Genomic DNA, 20,859 nt, shown 5'->3' with positions numbered 1-20,859 from the left:
AATCCGAGCCAGAGAAGAATTATAGAATTGCCACACTCTCTCTGCAGCGAGTGCTATGAGATTCTGTGAATCAGGCCCAGCCAGCATGGCCAAAGACTAGGGATGATTGGAGTTGTAGTGCAAAACATCTGGAGGGCGCCAGTTTGGCTACCCTTGTCCTAGCACTTTAGCAAGTGGGGTTGGCATTGCAACCTTCTGCACGTTTGCCTGTGTGTGTGTTCAGTGTGTGGTGGGGAGGTGAGGGATTGGTCTCTACCCATCGAGATTTTAAGTAATTTAATACCCCCAATGGTGCTATGTCTCATTATACAGCAGAAGTCACATGAATGGGATGGGACCTCGCGCACAAAGCCAACATAATTCCTTATCCCATTTTATCTTTTCGGACGAGCGTTTGTGATCGCTGAAGCATGGATGATGGCCTTTTGCAGAAGGGTCTTTTCAGCAAGATAAATATCACATCTTGTTATTTATTTATTTATTTCCTTCCCCAGCATGATCAATCCCAGCTGCAGAGCCTCTTCCCTGTGCACAATTCTGCCACCCGGATGCTAATCGTTCTTGGGAGACTATTAAAAAAACAAAAACCAACCCTTAAAGGAGCAGAATACATGATGGCAAGGGTCTCTGTTCTCAGTAGGCAGCTGGCCCTTCCGGTTTCCAGCCCTGCCTGTCTTCCCCCTCCCCCTCCCACCCCCATTTTTATCTTTCTCATCTCTCAACCCCCTTTTGTGCGCCACGTTTCGTCTGTCTGTTGCATAGCAGGACACCAGAGGTAAACAATTTGTAATGAACACATTCTGACCACCAGCCCCCAGGAGCACCTGCCAACCCTGGGGAGGGGGGTTGAATGAGGAAGCTCATTTGTGTGGCCTTGTTTAATTCCCCTATATGTTATAATCTCCAGGACCATCTGTGTCCCTGCCTAGGCTGGGGAGGCCAAAAAGCTCTTGGGATTAATTCCAGAAGGTGGACTTGGAGAGGGCTGTTTATTCACTGGCTGCCCAGATAACATCCCCAGGTCAGAGGAGGACAGTTTTGTTTGCTTTTTGAAAGAGCCGCTGAGCCGGCTCTCATCCAGGCAGGGAGGCTGGTGCTCAGCAAATCACCAGGAAAGAGAGAGAGAGATGAGGTTTAAACCAAGAGAGAGAGGATGTTTTCCATGGTCCTTCCCCACTGCTGTGCGCTAATGTCCTTTGTCTTCTGCGTATTCACTACCCAAAGCTGGGCTGAGTTCTTTCTATCTAAGGGCTCTAAGCACAGCCTCTGTATCCAGGGAAGGTTTGCCATCTAATGCCAGTTGCCGGGCAGAAAAGCAGGAGAAAGCTCAAATTCTATGAGAGTCATGTAAACCAGCAGGGTTCTTCTCATCTCGGGGTATATTAGCCCTTGCTCCTTTTAAAGGAGGAGTGGAGAACCTCAGGCCCTGGGGCCCAATGTGAAACCCTGGGTCTCTTTCTCCAGCCCTTGGGGCACTCTGCAGACCTGAAGAAGTACAGAAGAAGATTCAGTCCTGGACATCTTGCCTTGTAGTATTGTTGGCAGAATTGGGCTGCTGGTGTGGCTGCCAGACTGGTGACCGGGAGTAGCCGCAGGGACCAAATATAAACTGCTCCTAAAGGATCTACATTGGCTCCCAGTACATTTCTGAGCACAATTCAAAATCTTAAAAGGTAAAGGTAAAGGGACCCCAGTCCATTAAGTCCAGTCATGAACGACTCTGGGGTTGCAGTGCTCATCTGGCCTTAAAAGCCCTAAACCAGGGGTCGGCAACCTAAGGCCTGGATCCCGGATCCAGCCCAATCGCCTACTCAATCTGGCCCGTGGATGGTCCAGGAATCAGTGTGTTTTTACATGAGTAGAATGTATGCTTTTATTTGAAATGCATCTCTGGGTTATTTGTGGGGCATAGGAATTTGTTCATTTCCCCCTCCAAGATATAGTCCAGCCCACCACATGGTCTGAGGGACAGTGTACCGGCCCACGGCTGAAAAAGGTTGCTGACCCCTGCCCTTAACAGTCTCGGTCCTGTATACCCGAATGAGTCTCCACTCTCATTGTTCAGCGTGGATACTAAGGTACAGCTCTGAGGCCCTCATTTCAAGAAATGAAGTTACAGGGAACCAGGCAGAGGGCCTTCTCGGTAGTGGCGCCCGCCCTGTGGAACGCTCTCCTGGCGGATGTCAAAGACATAAAACAATTACACGACTTTCCAATGACACCTGAAGGCAGCCCTGTATCAGAAAGCTTTTAAATTGTGGTGTTCTGTTGTCTTGTTGTGTTGTTGCTGTGTTTCTGCATATTATGTTGGAAGTTTCCCCAGAGTGGCTGGCCCACAAAAAAAAAATCATCATTATCTTCAGTGGCTCTTGTAATTTCTTAGTGGTTTCAGCTTGTATTATTTGTTGCATATGTTTCTAGCAAGACAGTGGTACCTTGGTTCTCGAACTCAATCCGTTCTGGGAGTCCGTTCGACTCCCAAAACCATTCGAAAACCAAGGCTCAGCTTCCGATTGGCTACAGGAACTTCCTGCACTCAAGTGGAAGCCGCGTCGGATGTATAGCTACTGAAAAACCTTCGCAAACCAGAACACTTACTTCAACTAAGCCATTTGAGAACCAAGGTACCACTGTATCACTTTTACTAGGCTTAGTCCTTAGCGCTCTGCTCCTGGCTAGTCCCCTGGCTGTGATTTGCATTTTGCACATGACTGGCAGCTCAGGCTACTGACCAGACCCCACCCTTTCCTAACTATGGAGGTAGCAGGTGCAAGACAAATGAGCCTAATCACGTCTCCAAGCTCACTTAGACTCCCCATCCATCTCCTGCGATGGCAGACAAAGGAAGGCCAAAGAGACCATAAGCTTGATTCTGGTAGTCATAGAGCTAGATTAGATACATTGCCATTGTCTGGATACAGGACTTTGTGGTTACTTTGATGATGATGCTCACTCACCCCCCCCCCCCGGCAGTCTCTTGCAAGGGGGTAGAAGCGGACAGCTGCTCACAGAAAACAATGGGGGGACACCTAGGACATTGGTGTAGCTGTGCTTGTATTTCCTCACTGGGCAAAGATAGAAGCAAGGTCAAGATTTCATCTTCTTTCTCATGTTGTGAACTGGCATTAGGAAATCACTTTTGCAAGCTCATGCCCTGCCTGCTCCCATCTTCAGGCAAAAGCATCCGATGAAACTTCCATAATGAACCGGAAGACAGACAGTGTTTTGTAACTCTAAGGTGACAAACAGCCAGTGTGGTGCCTTAGTTTGGAGAAGAGATGAGTAAGAGGCAACATGACAGAAGACTGCCAAAATTATTCATGATATGGAGAAAGTAGGTAGAGGAAAGTTCTCCTTCTCCTTTCATAATGCTTGTGTGCACCCAGTAACATTCAGAACAGATAAAAAGAAGTTCTTCCTTTGTGCACCACATAGTTAAACTGTGGAGCTATAGTTAAACAGAAACAACCTGGTGTGTTTACTTGTCACCGCCTTTTGTGTGTAGGATTTGGGATGATCCGCTGGCTTGCAGTGTTAATTTAATTAAAAAGTATGTTTTTTTGTAAAAAAAATAAAATCCGCTAGAGGGCTCAGTCAGAACCCATTAAGAGTTTGAGCTGGACGGATTCAGACCACCAGTTTCCCCATCCCAACAAGGCTTCCCTTACGTAACTGATCCAGGCTTAGCCAGACCCAGCAAGAAGCAGAGCATGCAGCCGATCAGCTCCCCCATAGCCTCCAAATTCCAGCATCGTATTTTCCCCTCTCCCAAACTTTGCTAGATTCTCTGTCATTTCCTTGCTCTCCTTGATTTTTGGGTTGTGAAAATCTGATCCGTATGTGAGATTACCACCCAAAGCTTCCCATAAACCCACATCGCTGAGATTAAAAAACAAACAAAAAGCAAGGGACACTCACGCTGGCCAGATGCAGGATGCTTGGAGCGTCTGTGTTTTAAATAACACATGGCTGGTTTTTAAACCTTCCTCCCCACCCATCCTAGCTCTTTTTAATTGTAAATATACCTCTAAAAAGAGTCCAGAATGAATTTCTGGCTGGTTTAGTTGCTTTTTGCTCTGCAGGAAATCTTAAGGAACAACTGCTGCTAGAGTTTAGGGGGAAATAAAGTAAATCTGTAGGTATGAACTCTCTCGCCTTTGTGGATTAAGGTCACTTGTACGTACAGCTGTTTTTGAAAGCTACGTTGCCTGGCTAATCAATATGTTGCCTCTCTCGCTCTTTTCCATGTGTTGCTCTCTGATGGATTCTGCTGGCTCACCTACGGGCTCCCTCTGATTGGCTCCTCTTTTGGTGAGTATGCGCTTCGTTACATTGCTAATAAGCGGAAATGGTCCTTCCAGATGTGGATGGGTTTCCCCTTTTATTTTTTAATTCAGTTCTACTTGTTTTATCCTACAGCATTTCCCTTCTAATGCAATGGAATGACTTATTTTTTAAAAAATTGTACTCGATTTTTTTTTTGGAAAATGGAGAGGGATGGAAGTCAAATGCCTGAGAGAGGGTTTTAGATGGTAGTGAGTTGTTCTGCTACAATGGATGGCTTTTTCTTTGGGATTTCCCCCCCCCCCCATTTGCCTTTTTGAATGGAAGAAGTATATTTAGCCTTCATTAAAAAAGCCAGATTAATTTTCAGCCTCTTATTTGCATCCTGGGTGTTTACAACAACAACAACAACAACAACAACAACAACAACAACAACAAACCTCAAGAAAAAAGGGTAAATCAGTTGCTGTAAGAACTTGGAGGAAGAGAGGGAGTAACTTCTCAGATGTTCTTGTTCGTTTAATGGCTCTGAAAAAGAGAGTAGAGAAATCAATGAAGGATAAGCCTGTCAGTGGCTACTAGTCATTAGTAGGGATGCTTTGCCCTGTGTTTCTTACACACCGTACTGTTTCCATTCCACTGCAGTTCGTATTCTGCCCAGAACGACTTTATTGGTCTCGCTGTCCGCATTGGCAAAATCACATAACTTATGCTGTTGTTTAAATTATGTTGTCATTACATTGTTCCACCTCATTCATTTCAAAGCAAAGGGAACACAATGCAAATGGGGGGGGGGGGGAGAACAACGTAATCAATTGCGTATTGTTTGCAGACTGAAAGCAAAAACAGGATTGATATGTATTCCCGGTGTGGGATGAATAAGCGAGGGAACAATTGGGACTCTTGAAGCACACTCCTGCTCATTCATTAGAAATCGGGGCCAGCATTTGGCTCCTTTTAAATTCCGGTACCAAATTTGCTGGGATTTGACTCTATTTGTGCACTCTCAGGGGCTGTTGATTCCTCCCCAAAAGGGGTTTGTAGTTGGTGCCAGTTAGATGATCAGTTCCAACTGCAAACCCTGCTGGGATTGGCTGAACTTGAGGGTTCCCTGGCCTGACTGGAAGCCCCATTTGGAGGGTATCTTCCCTTTCCTTTTTATGAAAGCCCCTGTCCCTTTGAAGTTGGATCATCTGCTGCCATGGTGGCATTGTGTGATTGACAGGTGGAAGGCTCCACCCATCTGTTAAGGTGGCCCATAGTGGGACCATGGGGAAGCTGACAGATGCCACTCTCCACCCCGACCCAAGTTTCCCTGGGTCTTGGGTCAACTTTCTCTGTATACATACATTCTAAATTGCACGTTGTGGAAAAGGGGCATATTCCACACTTAAAAGGCTTGCTACAAACTTTTCTATGCTTGTTTGGGAATCAGAGTTTTAGCCGGAGCAGTGGACAGCCATTATTCATTGATGAATGTTGTAAGTCTTTACTGCTGGCCAGATAATTAGAAGAAGACTAAATGCTAGCCTGTTAATGATGGGAGTGGGAAAACATGTGATATGCTTGTTTCACTGGAACTGAGCTTTGCTGATGGAGGATTTGTTAGCTAACTTACGTTGCCTTTTCACCTTCATTTACATATCTTGCAGTCCAAATCTATGTTGTCAATCTCTGATGGGCTAGGCTCTGTTGGAAAAGTTCCTTTCAGCTTACAATTTGGAGGGTAGTGTGTGTATGAATAGTCTTGCAACAGCTCTGCAGGAAGGGGGTGCAGGGGGTGGAGTCCGCCCCAGGTGTCATCCTTGAGGGGGGTGACAAAATGACACAACATGGGGCATAGCACTTACCGCCGGGCCGGGCCTGCAGCACACCTGAGCCACATGTCTCTCCTGGGAGTGACTCGGTGGCTCGGGGCCCCGTGCTGCCCAAAACAGCAGCGTGAAGTTTGTGTCCGCCAGGCAGACTCCGTGGGCAGCTTGCCGTGCCGCCCCCCTGGGCGGATTGCCCCCCATGGATCGCCCCGCCACTCCAAGTGCCAGAGCAGCTAGCTATGTCCCTGCAGCTCTGGTATGGTTCAGAGGGCATGATCTGCTTGAACTCAAGAAGAAACATTTGGTATTGCGCTGTTTCTGAAAATTGCAGCCTTGTGCAAACAGCCAATGAAGGATTTGTCAGGCCACTATGAAAGTGTAAGTGATCATTGTCTTACACCCCCTGTTAGGGAGCTTGGGACAAAACTAAGCTCTTGCAAATCCCATTGATTTTAATATGAGATAACTTAGTTTTCTTTAAGTTATCAACATGCTGCTTAAAAAAAAAAGAAAAAAAGACTAAGTTCACATAAAGTGACTTTTACACCCCCCCCCCCATAATAAATAACTTTAAAAAGACATCAATTGCTAGTTGGGGCTGGTTGGGGGGTGGAACATTTGGAGGAACACAGAGTTCCTTGCCACTGATTTAAAAGCTGCAAGCCAGGTGGTCTATGGCCACTGCCTCAGACAGCATTGCTAGTTGCAGACTTCATGTTTCCTTTGCACATTGTGCAAGATCCCGGGCAGCCTTGTCTGGTCATATGCAGGTTCATGCATGAGATGCCGGACCCTTGAGATCCCTTCCCACTATTTGGTTTTGTGGACCTGTAAGTGCCTGGTTTTCTAAGGAGCAGTGAAGCCATTTATGAACAAGAGTGTTGACATTTGCCCAGGCTTTTCCTTGGGAGCTGTTTACTTCCTGTAAAGAGACAGCTGAAATCATCTTTCTCAAAGTGTGAAACAGCATTGCCTCTGGGGAAAACATGCCTTTCCTTTTTGCTTTTCACCAGTTTGATGAACCTGATAGATTTGAAGAGAAGGGGAGGGGAGGGGAAGCAGTCAGTTAAACAAGAAGAAGAAAAAACGCAAGAAAGATAATAGGGGGACTCTGCTGTGGGTTAGACATCAGGGAGAGCTGTGACAGCTTTGAATTGGCTTAACATACTGGGAAAGGCTCCATAGGTTCATTCTGTACATCTTGATATAAAGATGTTATAGTTATGCAAACCCTGATCCACAGTGCCTGCTGCTAACCATCTTAATTATGTGCTCGCCAGAGGAAATAAGTGGGGCACAGAGGAATATTTTGGCCTGATAGGAACTGCAAAGCATTTTCTTGTATCTCTTCTACCATCAGCTACCGATGTCAGTCTTTAAGGCTCTCCTCTGGGGTCTGCAATTTTCCGTGGTTGGTCTTTGAATGTAAATGGCAGTGGTTATTTATAGCCTCAGAATAAAATCCTTTTGCTTTTCATGTTCCAGACCACAAGAGGCAGCCAGATTCAATTCTCATTATTTTGTCATGAGCTCTGCAGTACTCCCCCCCCCCAACTCCACACGAAAAAATCCCAGCTCCCAAAGAAACATTCTAGGTTACAGAGCTTATTTTGTTGATACTGTGGAAACAAAAGACCTTAAAAGCAAATCTGAAAACACTTTCATTTTCCACAAAGTAAACACAAACAAATAAATAAGGCAAACATTATGACTGAGGTGGATTTGTTTCTTTATGTATATTATTATTATTCTTGCATGGAAGCAAGCACTGGTATAAGCTAGCTACAATTTAATTTTCAGGGATTTAGCAAGTTGTGCGTCTGTCTGTTTGGTGTGTCGTCAAAGAGCCTTTTCACCATTCTAAAATTATTATCCACCCTTACCCTTAAGGCTGGAAGGAGAGTTGAGACGGGAGCTGTGAATAAAAGTAAAAACGTAAAGAGCTCTCTTCTTATGTGATTACAACATGCTTTAAATTCAAAATTAATTTTTCTAATTTCTGTGTCTATTCCCCCCCCCCAATACAAAATAATGTATTCAGAGCCAGTGTGGTGCAGTGGTTAGAGTGCTAGACCCAAATTTGAATCCCTGCTCCACTGTAAAGTTCACTGGGGTTGCAGTCCTGTACCTCACAAACTTAGAACCCCCATTGAACACGGTGGGATTAAGCTCTGAGCAGGCATGTATAGGATTGCACCGTGGGTGACTTGAGACTAGCCCTTGTCTCTCACCCTGACCCACATCACTTGAGTTGTTGTGATAAAGTGAAGGACTAAGCATGGTTCTTTGAGCTTTCCCGAGGATGCAGTATTGCTTGTTATCATATACTGTATGCTGATTCCAGTCCTTGGGTGGGGCAGGTCATTGCTTATAGAGCTGTGAAGGCCCCACCCACTGACAAGAGGGAGGCATGAGTGGACTTGGGGGAACCCCCCAAGCTATGCAGAAGAACCAAAACTCCTTGGGTGGGGAGCGCCCTCAAAATAGCCCAGTGAGAAGTTTGCTGGGAAACTTTGCTAAAATAGAAAAAGCAGCAGGAAGATGCAGGCAAGAAACAAACAAAAGTGGTTTTTCCGATGTGTTGATTTTTAATGTCGTACCCCCCCCACCCCCCGGTGGCTTTGAATTCAGTCATGTTATCCACAATCTTGGTCAGTGTTGACTTGCTCTTTTTTCTCTTGGTAATCTGCCGTGAAAGCCTTCCAGATATTTGTCCACTACTTAGTGCTGAAATGCATTTTCTGTAGGAAAGGAAATAGTGCTGAATATGTCTCATGAAGAACTGTTTCAGTTCACCCAGTTCCTTAGAACCCATAATGGAAGCCCCCTTAAAAATGCCGACCCCCCCATTAGTCTTTTCTTTGTAATGTGGTTATACTGTGCTGTTAAAGTGTACTAATAGCTACACAAAGCAATTGTTTTGTGTACCCCAAGACATAGTTAGGTGGCGGTACCATGCAGTGGGATTTTCCTCATGTGATGAAGTGGTGTATTTTGGATTAAGACCACACATTCTTTTTGGAACAAAGAAAATCCAACTGCATAGGGTCCCTTGGATTCCATTTCCATTTGTTCCTAAAATAAAACACAGGGAAACTATGTGCTCCATTCGGGCACCAGAGACGGAGGGTTTATCTCCTGTACCATCTTGGGTGGCAGCTCATGGCTGCTGGCATTATGTCCTTCCCCAGAATTCTCTGAACATCACATCGCTTTGTGGCATATACTGGGGGAGGGCTTATGATGGGGCATCGTTTCCCATAGTGCCCTGGGTATTGTGCTATTATGGGGAATTGTGGGAAAACAAAATGGCCCCCATAGGGGGTGATAGTTTCCCCCAAAGTGTGCAAAAACAAAAAGATGGTTAAGAAGAGGGGCTGCTGCAAGGTGTGATGATGGTCACCAACTTGGAGGTCTTTAAAAGAGAATTAGACTAGGCATAGGCAAACTCGGCCCTCCAGATGTTTTGGGTCTACAGTTCCCATCATCCCTGACCACTGGTCCTGTTAGCTAGGGATGATGGGAGTTGTAGTCCCAAAACATCTGGAGGGCTGAGTTTGCCTATGCCTGGATTAGACAAATCCATGGCTTATTCAAGGCCACCAGCCACTGTGATCATGTCCTAACTCTATTGTCTGAACGGCATGGCTCTGAATACCAATTGCTGGAGAACATGTATGTAGAGCAGAGGTCAGCAACCTTTTTCAGCTGTGGGCCGGTCCACCGTCCCTCAGACCATGTAGTGGGCTGGACTATATTTTTTGGGGAAAAATGAATGAATTCCTATGCCCCACAAATAACTCAGAGATGCATTTTAAATAAAAGCACACATTCTAGTCATGTAAAAACACCTGGCAGGCCCCACAAATAACCCAGGGATGCATTTTAAATAAAAGGACACATTCTACTCATGTAAAAACACGCTGATTCCTGGACTGTCCGCGGGCCGCATCTGGCCCCTGGGCCTTAGGTTGCCTACCCTTGGTGTAGAGAGTGTTGTTGCACTCAGGTCCTCCTTGTGTGTTTCCCAAAGCATGTGGAGGATGCTGAATTAGATGAGCCTTTGACCTGACCCCACAGGGCTCTTTTTATGGTCTCTACTGCTGTCGCAGCAGGTGGTAGAGGATTATAAAAAGAGATACCAAAATTAAGAAAACTGTAGATGAAAAGTGAGCACCTGAGTGAATGAGATGTTAATAAACACAAACCAAATGGGATTTTGACGAATGTAACATCATAGTGAGTTGGGAGGGGGGGTGGGCAGGCTGCATCCCTGATCTAATTCCTGGATCCAACAAGGATCCAATTGTCAGACCAGCTTCTTGGTATCGGGCCTGCTAAGTTTGGGTTGGTAAGGTAACAAAGGAAGTGGCTCTGTGCCAGAGGGCGAATGGGTGGGCCTCCCTCCCTCCCTTGGTATTCTAGTAGTTAGAAAGGCAAAAGTTGTGTGTGGGAGCTAAAAGCTACAAGCAGGCTGGGCAGCTGAGAGGCAGAGCCATGCCTGATTTCTCCTGGGATCCAAGGGTTTGGCTGTGGGAGAAGCAGGACCCTCTTGAGATGTTAATGCCGTGAGCCCCTCCATTGTAAGGTCAGGTTGCACATATGTGTAAGTAAACCATGCATCATAAACACACATCAGTCTCTTCTGTCCCTCATTCTGAGAAAGGGCCTGGAACACCGGGAATCTTGCACTGCTCAGATACTGGGGCAGCGTGCAATGAGACTTACGGCATCTGCCAGCTATTAAGAAAACATTTCATACTTTAGCTGCAGATGCTGGACAGTGCCTTTTTATGTAATGGTTATATAGATATGCAGTTGCTCCAAAGTGCATTCTGCTTTGGGCTTTTTCATTGTTACCAAAATGTCTGTTAGAGGGAAGGGTGGATGTATGTGGCAAACATTGGTGTGTGTGTGTGTGTGTGTGTGTGTATGTGTGCTTAATATCTCTGAGGCATATTCAGGTCTCTTTGAGCTTATACATCTTGGTGAAGCAAAATGTGGCCTAACCACTGAACAGCTGTCACTATTTTTACCCCCGAACTGTTAACTCTGGTATGAAAGAGAAGCCGCTTTATAAATATAAGAACAAAATTCTGATTAAAACAATATTTCAGAACTTTGGAGGTATACATCTTTATTCTCTGAAATATTTATCCCACTACAGCACTGCTCTAGATCTTGTCTCTGTTTCCTGTCTTTAAAACCCCCTCCGTAGTAGCCCCTTTTCTCGCGCATTGTTTCTTTCTGAACTAATAAACTTAATCAATCTCTTTGCTTGACTGCTCTTTCTTTCACTATAATCCTTTCACCTCTCTATCCTCTTAACTGTTAGCCTAGGAGGGAATCACGGCTCTAATCATGTCATTTCAACCCCTCTCTTAATGACCAATGTTTGTTTTTGTGCTAGATGACAAGTTGAAAGAAACTGGGATTCAAGTAGCTACGCCTCCTCAAATGGCATCCATTCAAGAAACTGTCAAGCACCGAATCTGTTTAATATAGCCAAATGTCTTTATTTTAGGAAATCTTTATAGTAGGCCGTCGTTATTAATATGCATGACCAGAAACATTTTCTCTCTCTCCATAAAAGGCCTTTAGCACGTGGGGGGTTGCATCTGTGTGTCTTTTAGCCACAGGAGCAGTCTATTGTGACCAGCTTGCATCTCCTGCAGTGCTGTCTGTACCATGAGCCCCAAGAGAGGAGAGAAAATGTTTTGAAATTCCCTGAATGCTGATTTGCAGCCAGCTGGCTTTGACACACAAATGAAGGTGAAAAGGGTGACTTTTCTGAGTTTGAATGGAGGAGGCTATTTTGATTTCCTTTCCTTCTTGGAACCCACAATAATTAGAAGGCAATACAGTTATTTGTATTTATTGGTGGTGAGGCTTCGCTAAATTTTTAGGAATCCAAAATAGAGCATAGGCAAAAGTTGTAGCCATACTCTGTGACTCCTACTAAAACTCTATTTCAATATTTCTGCTGAAGCAATTACAGTGACAAATAATGAAAAAGGGGAAAATAGCAAACTTAAACATTATTATAAATTCAGCAACCTATCAGTCACTTAAAAAGAGCAGTCGCCAAATACTAAAATTGCCTTTTGGAAGAGATGCACTTTAGACGCCTGTCAGAAAAAAAGCAAAGCAAAAATAGGCTCAGATGGACTTAGCTTAGAGTAGGGGTAGCCAATGTGGTGCTCTACATATGTTTTTGGGCTCCAACTTATATCACCCCCAGCCAGCATGGCCAATGGAGAGAGATGATGGGAACTGTAGTCCTACATCATCTGGAGGCCCCATGTTGGTTACTCTTGTCTTAGAAGGGCATTCCACAATCTTGGTGCCATAACTGAAAAGGCCCTGTCCCTCATGGTCACTTCCCATGCTTCTGGTGGTAGTGGGGACTTAGAACAAAACCTCATAGGTTGATCTCAGTGCTATGGCAAGGTCATGTAGCTGGAGGAAATTATCTGAATATACTATGTACTTGAATATATTATCTTGATTTGTGTATTAAACTAATTATACTTAGAAATCTACCTTCATGAGGCTTTTCCCTGAAAGGTGGCCCAGAAATACTTTTAAATAAATGAATATTATAAAGAAAGATTTTCCACTTCTATCCAAAATCCTTATACGTATACCTAATCCTGCTCAGAATGGCAGTATCTTCTCACTACCAAGATAAATTAAATTTGAATATATTATGTATTACAAGGATAATCTACTGGAAGAGTACAATTCTGTCCCCTACTATTTGTCATTCAAGACCAAGGATGGATGTTTCACTTTGGTCAAACAATACCGGTATTTCCTAAACTTTACCGTAAGATTACAGACATTGCTCTTTTATTTAATTTTTAGAAACATTCATTTTCAATATCATAAAGGAAAACATAAGTTGGTGCCCTGGAAACAAACATAGCAGTTAACACAAAATGTTGTAAATCTCATAGTTCTTCAGGAAACTATGGTTTTTAGTCTGAAGTGGATTAGTTGCATACAGGCTAAGGTGGATTAGTTGCAGTTCTGCTTGCTTCATATATATATCTATATACCTATACCTATACCTATATCTATATCTATATCTATATCTATATCTATCTATCTATATCTATTTATCTATCTATATCTATTTATCTATCTATCTATCTATCTATCTATGTTTTTATATACTGCTGTATCATAAAATATCAGGGCACTTATACAGTGTTTTGAGAACATTGTATATGTCTTTGTGCTTGGAACAATAATTTTAATAAGAGGAACCAAAGGCTTCATTAGCTATTGGCAATGGCCTTGTCTGAAATGCTTTGATTGCGCTCCACTCACTCAACCTTTGAACTCATAGGAGGAAGGTGATATATAAAATGTAATAATATAAACAAACTATTCCCTTCACAGCTAAATCCAGTATCTATCTTTAGGGCTGCTTCTCAATTTCTGTTGATAGCAGGTGTATATTGCAGACTACTTAAAAGTACTGCTAAATGAAGCAGCTTCTTACAGAGCTTTTATTTCTACACACACGTGGATTAAAAGCCCGAGCTATGAATTATTAGGAAGTCTTCATTTAGAAATGAGATAGACATAAGGTTTGGCTTACTTAGTGTGTCGTCTGAATCCTGGATCATGGCTAACCTATTTCCTACTTAATCAAGTAGGCTTATAGCCAAAAACAAACCTGCTGAGCTAAAAGAACCAGAGAGGAGCAAAGTGGCTGTGATGTCTTCCCTGGGAAGACAGCATTTTTGTGCTAAGTCATAGTCTGGTTTAGTGTTACATGCAAATGTGCCCGGTAGAGATATTGGGACAGACAAATGTACCGTATTTATTCAATTGCATATTTATCCCACCCTACCTCCCAGTAAGTTGATAAGAGAGGTAGCCTGGGCTTGAGAGAGTGTTTCCTAGCCCAAGAACTTCAAGGAACTGAGCTTCATGGATTTGAACCCAGGTTTTCTGAACCATAACTAGACTCACTAGTCAGCCACTCTAACCATTACAGTATACTATACTGCAGTGTTTCCCAACCTTGTGCCTCCAGCTGTTTTTGGACTACAGTTCCCATCATCCCTTGCCACTGGTCTTGCTAGTCAGGGATGATGGGAGTTGTAGTTCAAAAACAGCTAGAGGTACAAGGTTGGGAAACACTGCTATACTGTATAGTGACAACATCAGCATACTGGTGATTTTTTGGGGAAGAGTCACTGAAGAACACACAAACACGTTTTTTAGGAGAACCTTAACCCACTAGCTATTATCTGATGGATAATATGAATTTCTCATCTACTTTAAAGCACATTTGTTGCTTGGTCTTTTCTTACACATGGGGAAAATATCCCCCTAAATTAAGAGTTACAGTTAGCTTAAAGGTAAAGGGACCCCTGACCATGAGGTCCAGTCGTGGCCAGCTCTGGGGTTGCAGTGCTCATCTCACTTTATTGGCTGAGGGAGCCAGTGTACAGCTTCTGGGTCATGTGGCCAGCATGACTAAGCTGCTTCTGGCAACCCAGAGCAGTGCACGGAAATGCCGTTTTCCTTCCCACCGGAGCAGTACCTATTTATCTACTTGCACTTTGACGTGCTTTCAAACTGTTAGGTGGGCAGGAGCAGGGACCGAACAATGGGAGCTCACCTTGTCACGAGGATTCGAACTGCCGACCTTCTGATCGGCAAGTCCTAGGCTCTTTGGTTTTAACCCACAGTGCCACCCATGTCCCACAGTTAACTTACATGAGTGCATTTTAAATACCTGTGCTTGTGGGCAAGCTGCTTAAGCCAGAGGTGTTCAGGCGCTGGTGTAAATGTCAGTGAAGAGGAGAGGAAGGACTGGACGCTGCTTTTCTACGCTGTCCTAAAATGTTAGGCACAAGGCCACAGTGCAGTATGACTTGGCAGGCAAGTTCTGGAATGAACTTTCTCTGGCGTTAGATCTACCCTTTTGTTTTAAGGGAATGCACTTCTTTAATGTGCCATCACAACTCTTCGGAAATAAGGGTTTCGAGATGTTGTATCTCACTTTTCTCCACCGAACAGATGTAGCAGAATTGCTTCACATTGTGGTACTGTAGTAGTTTGAAGTAAGGCGGAAATAAGGTGTACATAAGGGACAATCCCAAATCGTTAAGCTCTTGCCCTGGCCTTTACTTGCCAGGATTCTGCCCTGGATATATGCTTTCATTCAAAACAAAGATTTGGTAGGAACTGTTCCTCATTCAAAGGCTCCTTCTTCTTACGAGTTCCTTCTTCAGATCGGAGTTGAGCAATTTGGTGTTCCTTCAGGGGTTAGGTTTTAAAAATACACACAAGACGAACTTAAAAGATATGTTTCAGGTAGGTAGCTGTGTTGGTCTGATGCAGTAGAAATAAATAAAAAAAATTAAAAACTTGTCCAGTAGCACCTTAAAGTAAAGGTAAAGGTACCCCTGCCCGTACGGGCCAGTCTTGACAGACTCTGGGGTTGTGCGCCCATCTCACTTAAAAGGCCAGGGGCCAGCGCTGTCCGGAGACACTTCCGGGTCACGTGGCCAGCGTGACATCGCTGCTCTGGCGAGCCAGAGCCGCACACGGAAACACCGTTTACCTTCCCGCTGGTAAGCGGTCCCTATTTATCTACTTGCACCCGGAGGTGCTTTCGAACTGCTAGGTTGGCAGTAGCACCTTAGAAACCAACTAAATGGTCTCTTATGATACTCTAAGATGCTGCTGGAACAGTTTTTAATTATTTATTAAAATATATGGTTAGGTGACAATTCTTCCTGATTTTGTTACTTGCTATTATTGTGGTGGTATCAATGTGCATGGCTTTGTAGAAGAAGACAGGTCCTTGCCTCAAGGAGATTACAAATAAACGTCAAGGAGGTATCTCCTCTTACAAAAAATAAACGCAGTAGCAGTCACCTGTCAAGTTTCTGGTAACGTCAGAGGAGTCCTGTTTGATTAGAGCAAAGGCCCATCTCCATTTAGACTCCTTCCGTTTCCACAGTGGCCTGCCTCTGGGAAGTCTCTGAGATGAGCAAAGGGAATTGTATTGTCTTTTTTTCCGTCTTTTGTTTTTTCTCTTCTGTCTTTTTTCCTTTTAAAAGTAATAAATATTATTTTGAAAAAAAAATGAGATGAGCAAAGGGAGGCAGTAGAAGGTAGCACCACTACTCGGAAGCAGTGCCTATTCCCCCATTGCCACTAAGGTGGCAAAGACCTGACTTCACAGAGGACAGTGCTCTATCTGCAAGGCTGTCTGCCCAAGTTGGTTTAAAGTATCGTAAGAAGGGAGAGCATCTGTCTTGAAGTTGCCCATCAATGGCAGCATGTGAACAATGGATGAAGTACAGGCAATGGCTGATTTACACATGTCCAATTGGTGCATGACTCTCCATGCGCAGATTGTGGTGACCCGGAAGTGGCAGGAATAGGGGGCAGAATGGGGGGTAATGGGGCGGAGCGGTCTTATGTGCGCTTTGCAGTCATGTGGGATTATCTGGAACGCAACCCCTGCACAAATCACGGATTGATTGTAGACACCCTGGTCACCTGGTCACAGTCTTTCCTACAATGGTGAGGTGTACTTCCAAATTTTCTCCTATGCATACAAATTAGCACATGCAAAGTTTATGCAAATCTGTGTATTCTTCATTGATGCGTAAGTAGTCATAATCCCTGCCAGTCACAAACACTTTAGGGATGAAGTATCCTTTATCTCAATCTCTGGCAGCTGTGGCCTTCTCCGTGTTTGGGGGTAGGAGTTGATCTGGAAAAAGAAAGTTTGACCCTGCCTTTAGTTCTCACAAATTAGCGTTATAATTTATATAATGCAGTCTATGCATCTGGTGCTTTTACAATGTACATGTTTGACAGGTTTCTACCCAAAGGGTTTACAATCTGGTTCCTGAGTTTGCTTCCCCCATCCATGTCCCAGCCTCTTTCTTTTGTGTAGTGCAGGTGTCTGCAACCCGCGGCTCTGGAGCCGCATGTGGCTCTTTTACACCTTTGCCGCGGCTCCGGGGCAGATACTAGCGAGGGGAGGAGGCGCATTGTGCGCCCCAACACTCCCCACTGTGGCGGGCACTGTACTGGCTGTGACGTCGCATGGGGGCGGTGCGTGCATTAGTCACGCACCGTCCCGACGTCACCTTCCCGCCCGCCCACTACATTGTAAGGGGCATGTACGCTGGTGACTGCATTGAAAGGGGGCATGTACGCTGGTCACTGTTTTGAAGGGGAGTGAAGAACACACACACACAAAAAGGTAACTTGTTAATTTAACGTTTATTTCTATGAGGAGGAGTAATTCTGAGGGGTCAAACAAAGAAATAATAAAAAGTGACAAAAAAGTTATTTTTATAATGACGAGTTTTGTGGCTCCCAGTTTTTTTTTCTTCGGAAACGGGTCCAAGTGGCTCTTTTTGTCTTAAAGGTTGCAGACCCCTGGTGTAGTGCCTTTTAGATTGTGTGCCTGAGGGCAGAGACTATCTTATTTTAATGATTTTTCTAAGCCGCTCTGGGAGCCTTCTTCAGCCAAGGAGCAGGGTAAAAATACTAAAAATAAGTAAACACGTCTAAAAATAGACACAGGGAAAAGATAAAGGGAGAAAAATGGAGGTAAGGGTAAACGGGGCAGATGCGTGATTGTTGTGATTATGAGTACTTTAGTTTAGTCACAAGAGGTTAATGCATTGATCAAAAGGCTTCCTGGAAAAAGGTGAATTTGGCAGAGGAATTTGGGGGAAGTAAGAGTGGTGATCACACAATGGGGAACAGGTCCATGTATAAGGATCAAGTTCCTGGCTTGGGGAAGCTTGGCCATTGGTAATGGCATGATTGGATAACTGCAGTGTGCTACCTTTGGGGTTTATCTATGGAGGCTGTGGCTGGTGCAGAACGTGGTGGCTAGGTTGCTTGTGGAGGCAAAATATCACCCACATATAACACCTTGCTATCAGGATTTGCACTGATTGCCAATCTGCTACCAGGCCAAGTTCACTGTGTTGATAACTAACACATTAATGCCCTAGATAATTCAGGACCAAGTTACATGAGAGACTGCCTTGCTCTTTTTATGTCCAGTGGATCCCTGGGATCTGTGGGGAGGATTATCCTGCAAGTTCCAAAGATCTCAAACACCAGCTCTGCAGTAACTCTATGGTTTGCCCCTGTTCCTATCGAGAAATGACAGGCCCCTCTATCTGCCCTTTCTAGAAATAATTTAAGACACTTTTGTTCCAACTGGCATTCCCAACTGGATAAATGGGTCTTTGCCATGAGTGTTTGTTTTGTATTGTTTTAGTTTTGTTTTAAATGTATCAGTTTTTATCTGATTTCATTGTACATTGTCTTGAGATGATTGTGTAGAAGGCAATTAATATATTGTTGTTGATGATGATAATAATAATAATAATGGAAGAAAAGGCAGGGTTGTTTCAGGGGGAAGGAAACTTTTCGGAGGCTGGGGGTGCTGGAGGTGGATGAGCAAGGAGAACAGGGAAGAATTGGTCAAATTAGAGCAAAGCCATGTAGGGTTTTGAAGGTAAGGGTGAGAAGTTGGTGCAGGATTCAGGAGGGGTGTAAAAACAGCTCCAGTGATGGTCAGGGAAGTGGCAAACTAGCCCTCCTCTAGCCTGTCGCTGTCATTGGCTCTATCTTTGGTCGGCTGCTCTACCAGACCTATGGGTACCAGCCATGTGTTCCACCAAAATAAAGACTGAGAAGCAGGATGCCTGTTGCAAAACATGTTACTGTGATTATGCACATGATTTAAAAAGAATAAGGGATACTACTGGTGCTTTTGCTTTCCGTATGAAGTTATTACAGCGAACCAAAATAAGTAGCATGGGAGTTTTTGTTTGTTTGAAGTGTGTTTGTGTGTAGGAATAATGCTAGTTTTTATCAGTTGGGGCCTGCAGGCAAACCAATTGATTATTTAATTTCTATACCGCTTAATAGATTAAAAATATCTCCGAGTTGTGTACAAAAAACTGAAACAGGCACCTTAAATAATAAAAAAAATAAAATACAGTTACAAGTGTTACATTAATACAAAAAATACTAATATATATAAATGAATATAAATTCATTTTCCTTTGGACACACTGTCCCCCTCAGCCTCACCTAGGGTCCGAGCAAACTCTCAGCTCACCCACAAAAGTCTCATCCTGAGAAGTGTTCCTGGAAACAACGGACATTACCCTAGTCTCTCATGCTAGACTTGCTTTATATGGGCAGGCCCAAGGCGGATGGTACTTCCTGACCACAGCTGTGTCCAAATTCAGCAATACTCTGCACCCAGTTCCAAGTTTGTTGAGTCCCCCCCCCTGGGCTGGCGGGTGGTCCAGAGGATGGGGAAAAGCCCCCACTCCACACACAGCTCTTCCTTCGCCCTCTGGCCTCTCCTCCTTCTACAGCTGCTATTCCTGCTAACGCCAGGTGCCAGGCACAATGGGGAAGGTGTGCTGCTCCCTTGGAGGCATCCGGTTGTGGCTCTTGGCAACTGGATGCTGGACCAGATGGGCTCCTTGGCCTGTTCCAGCAGCGGTGCTCCAAGGTTGTGCGGACATGCTCCCATTGACCAGTGCTTGCTCCTCCTGGTTTGGGAAGAGGCGTACAGGCGACCATATATTCCTCCTTATCATATGCTCTATCCCATCTCCAGCCAGCTTTGATCCAAATGGGGGTGGTACTGTGTGTACCACCCCCTTTGTGTATTGTGGTTCCCAAAACGTATTACATTTTCGGTGTGATGCCGTTTTGCTTATGAAACCTGCGCACCCCTTGGTAAGAGGATGGGTTGTTGTGCGTATGGCCAAAGAAAAAAATCCTTTTAAGAAATAAATATTTCTTAGCGCGCGCATCCCCCCTCCTCTTTATGTGGGGAGGTGGACAGAGAGGAGGCGGCGGTCGAGCGCGCACCATCCCTTCACACTGACCCAGATGGCCGTTGGTCTCATTCGGGTTCTTCCCCCCCCTTTTTTTGGTGGCGAGCCGCCTCAACAGAAGCACCCCTCAGTTTTGTGCGCGCGCAACCTTTCTCCCGCCCCCCACCTCGCTCCATCTGGTGCGCGCGCTTTTATACCTTCCGTTTCCACTACTCCCCCCCCTCCTCAAATAAACCATCCTCCCCTTCGCGTGCCGCGCGGGCAGGCAGACAGGCGAGCTTGCTGCCCCCATCTCTCTCCCCCCCCCCTTATAATAACCACACGCACACACTCTGTCTCTTCTCCCCTCCCTTCCCCCAATGGCTGAGCAGCAAAGCGGCTCCGCCTTCCCCTCCCGGCCAATAGAAACTTACTACTATGTTATGGGGCGGGGGAGCGGGAGGTGGTTGTAGGAGAGAGAGAGAGAGAGAGAGAGAGAGAGAGAGAGAGAGACCTGGGGCCCCTCTTTCCCCCCGCCTCCTTTTCTCCTCCTTCGTTGGGCGCCTTCGGCAACCACTATCAGCGCCCAGCATCAGCCGCTGGGGAAGAAGGCAGGCAAGTGAGGCGACCATAAGCGGCGGGGTAAGGGGAGAACAGCGGAGTGGGGGTCGGGGGGGGGGGAGATTCCACAGCGCGCGCGCGCGCGCGCGCCTCCCGGCCGTTGTTTTTTTTTCGCTTTTACCTCAGAGAGGGACGCGTGTATCTTGTTTGTGTGGAGGGAGACGGTTGGCGAGCGCTGAGGGAAATGCGCGGGGTGGCGAGCGGCGGTGGGGGGGGAAGGCTCAGGGGGGAGAGAGCTCTATGGCCCCCGGGAATTGGGTCGCATTTTAAGGTGCCGTCCTTTGCCT

At 45.2% G+C, this 20,859-nt stretch overlaps 1 protein-coding gene across 4 annotated transcripts in view; it reads left to right on the top strand.

Moving 5' to 3' along the window:
* The first annotated feature begins 4,292 nt into the window (after positions 1-4,292).
* The window catches only part of EPB41 (erythrocyte membrane protein band 4.1), a 111,757-nt gene continuing 95,190 nt past the window's right edge, over positions 4,293-20,859 (top strand). The window contains exons 1-2 of one of the 4 annotated variants that reach the window (XM_079985944.1): positions 20,270-20,417; positions 20,448-20,566. The gene's annotated coding sequence lies outside the window, so the exon portion shown is untranslated. Of the gene's footprint in view, positions 4,312-20,269; positions 20,418-20,447; positions 20,594-20,859 lie in introns of those variants that run through there. The other 3 variants (XM_079985945.1, XM_079985943.1, XM_079985942.1) reach the window with 3 other exon arrangements.

The sequence above is a fragment of the Podarcis cretensis genome (assembly GCF_951804945.1).
Source record: "Podarcis cretensis genome assembly, chromosome: 8".
Classification (NCBI taxonomy): Eukaryota; Metazoa; Chordata; class Lepidosauria; order Squamata; family Lacertidae; genus Podarcis; species Podarcis cretensis.
This window is presented reverse-complemented; position numbering and strand designations above follow the sequence as displayed.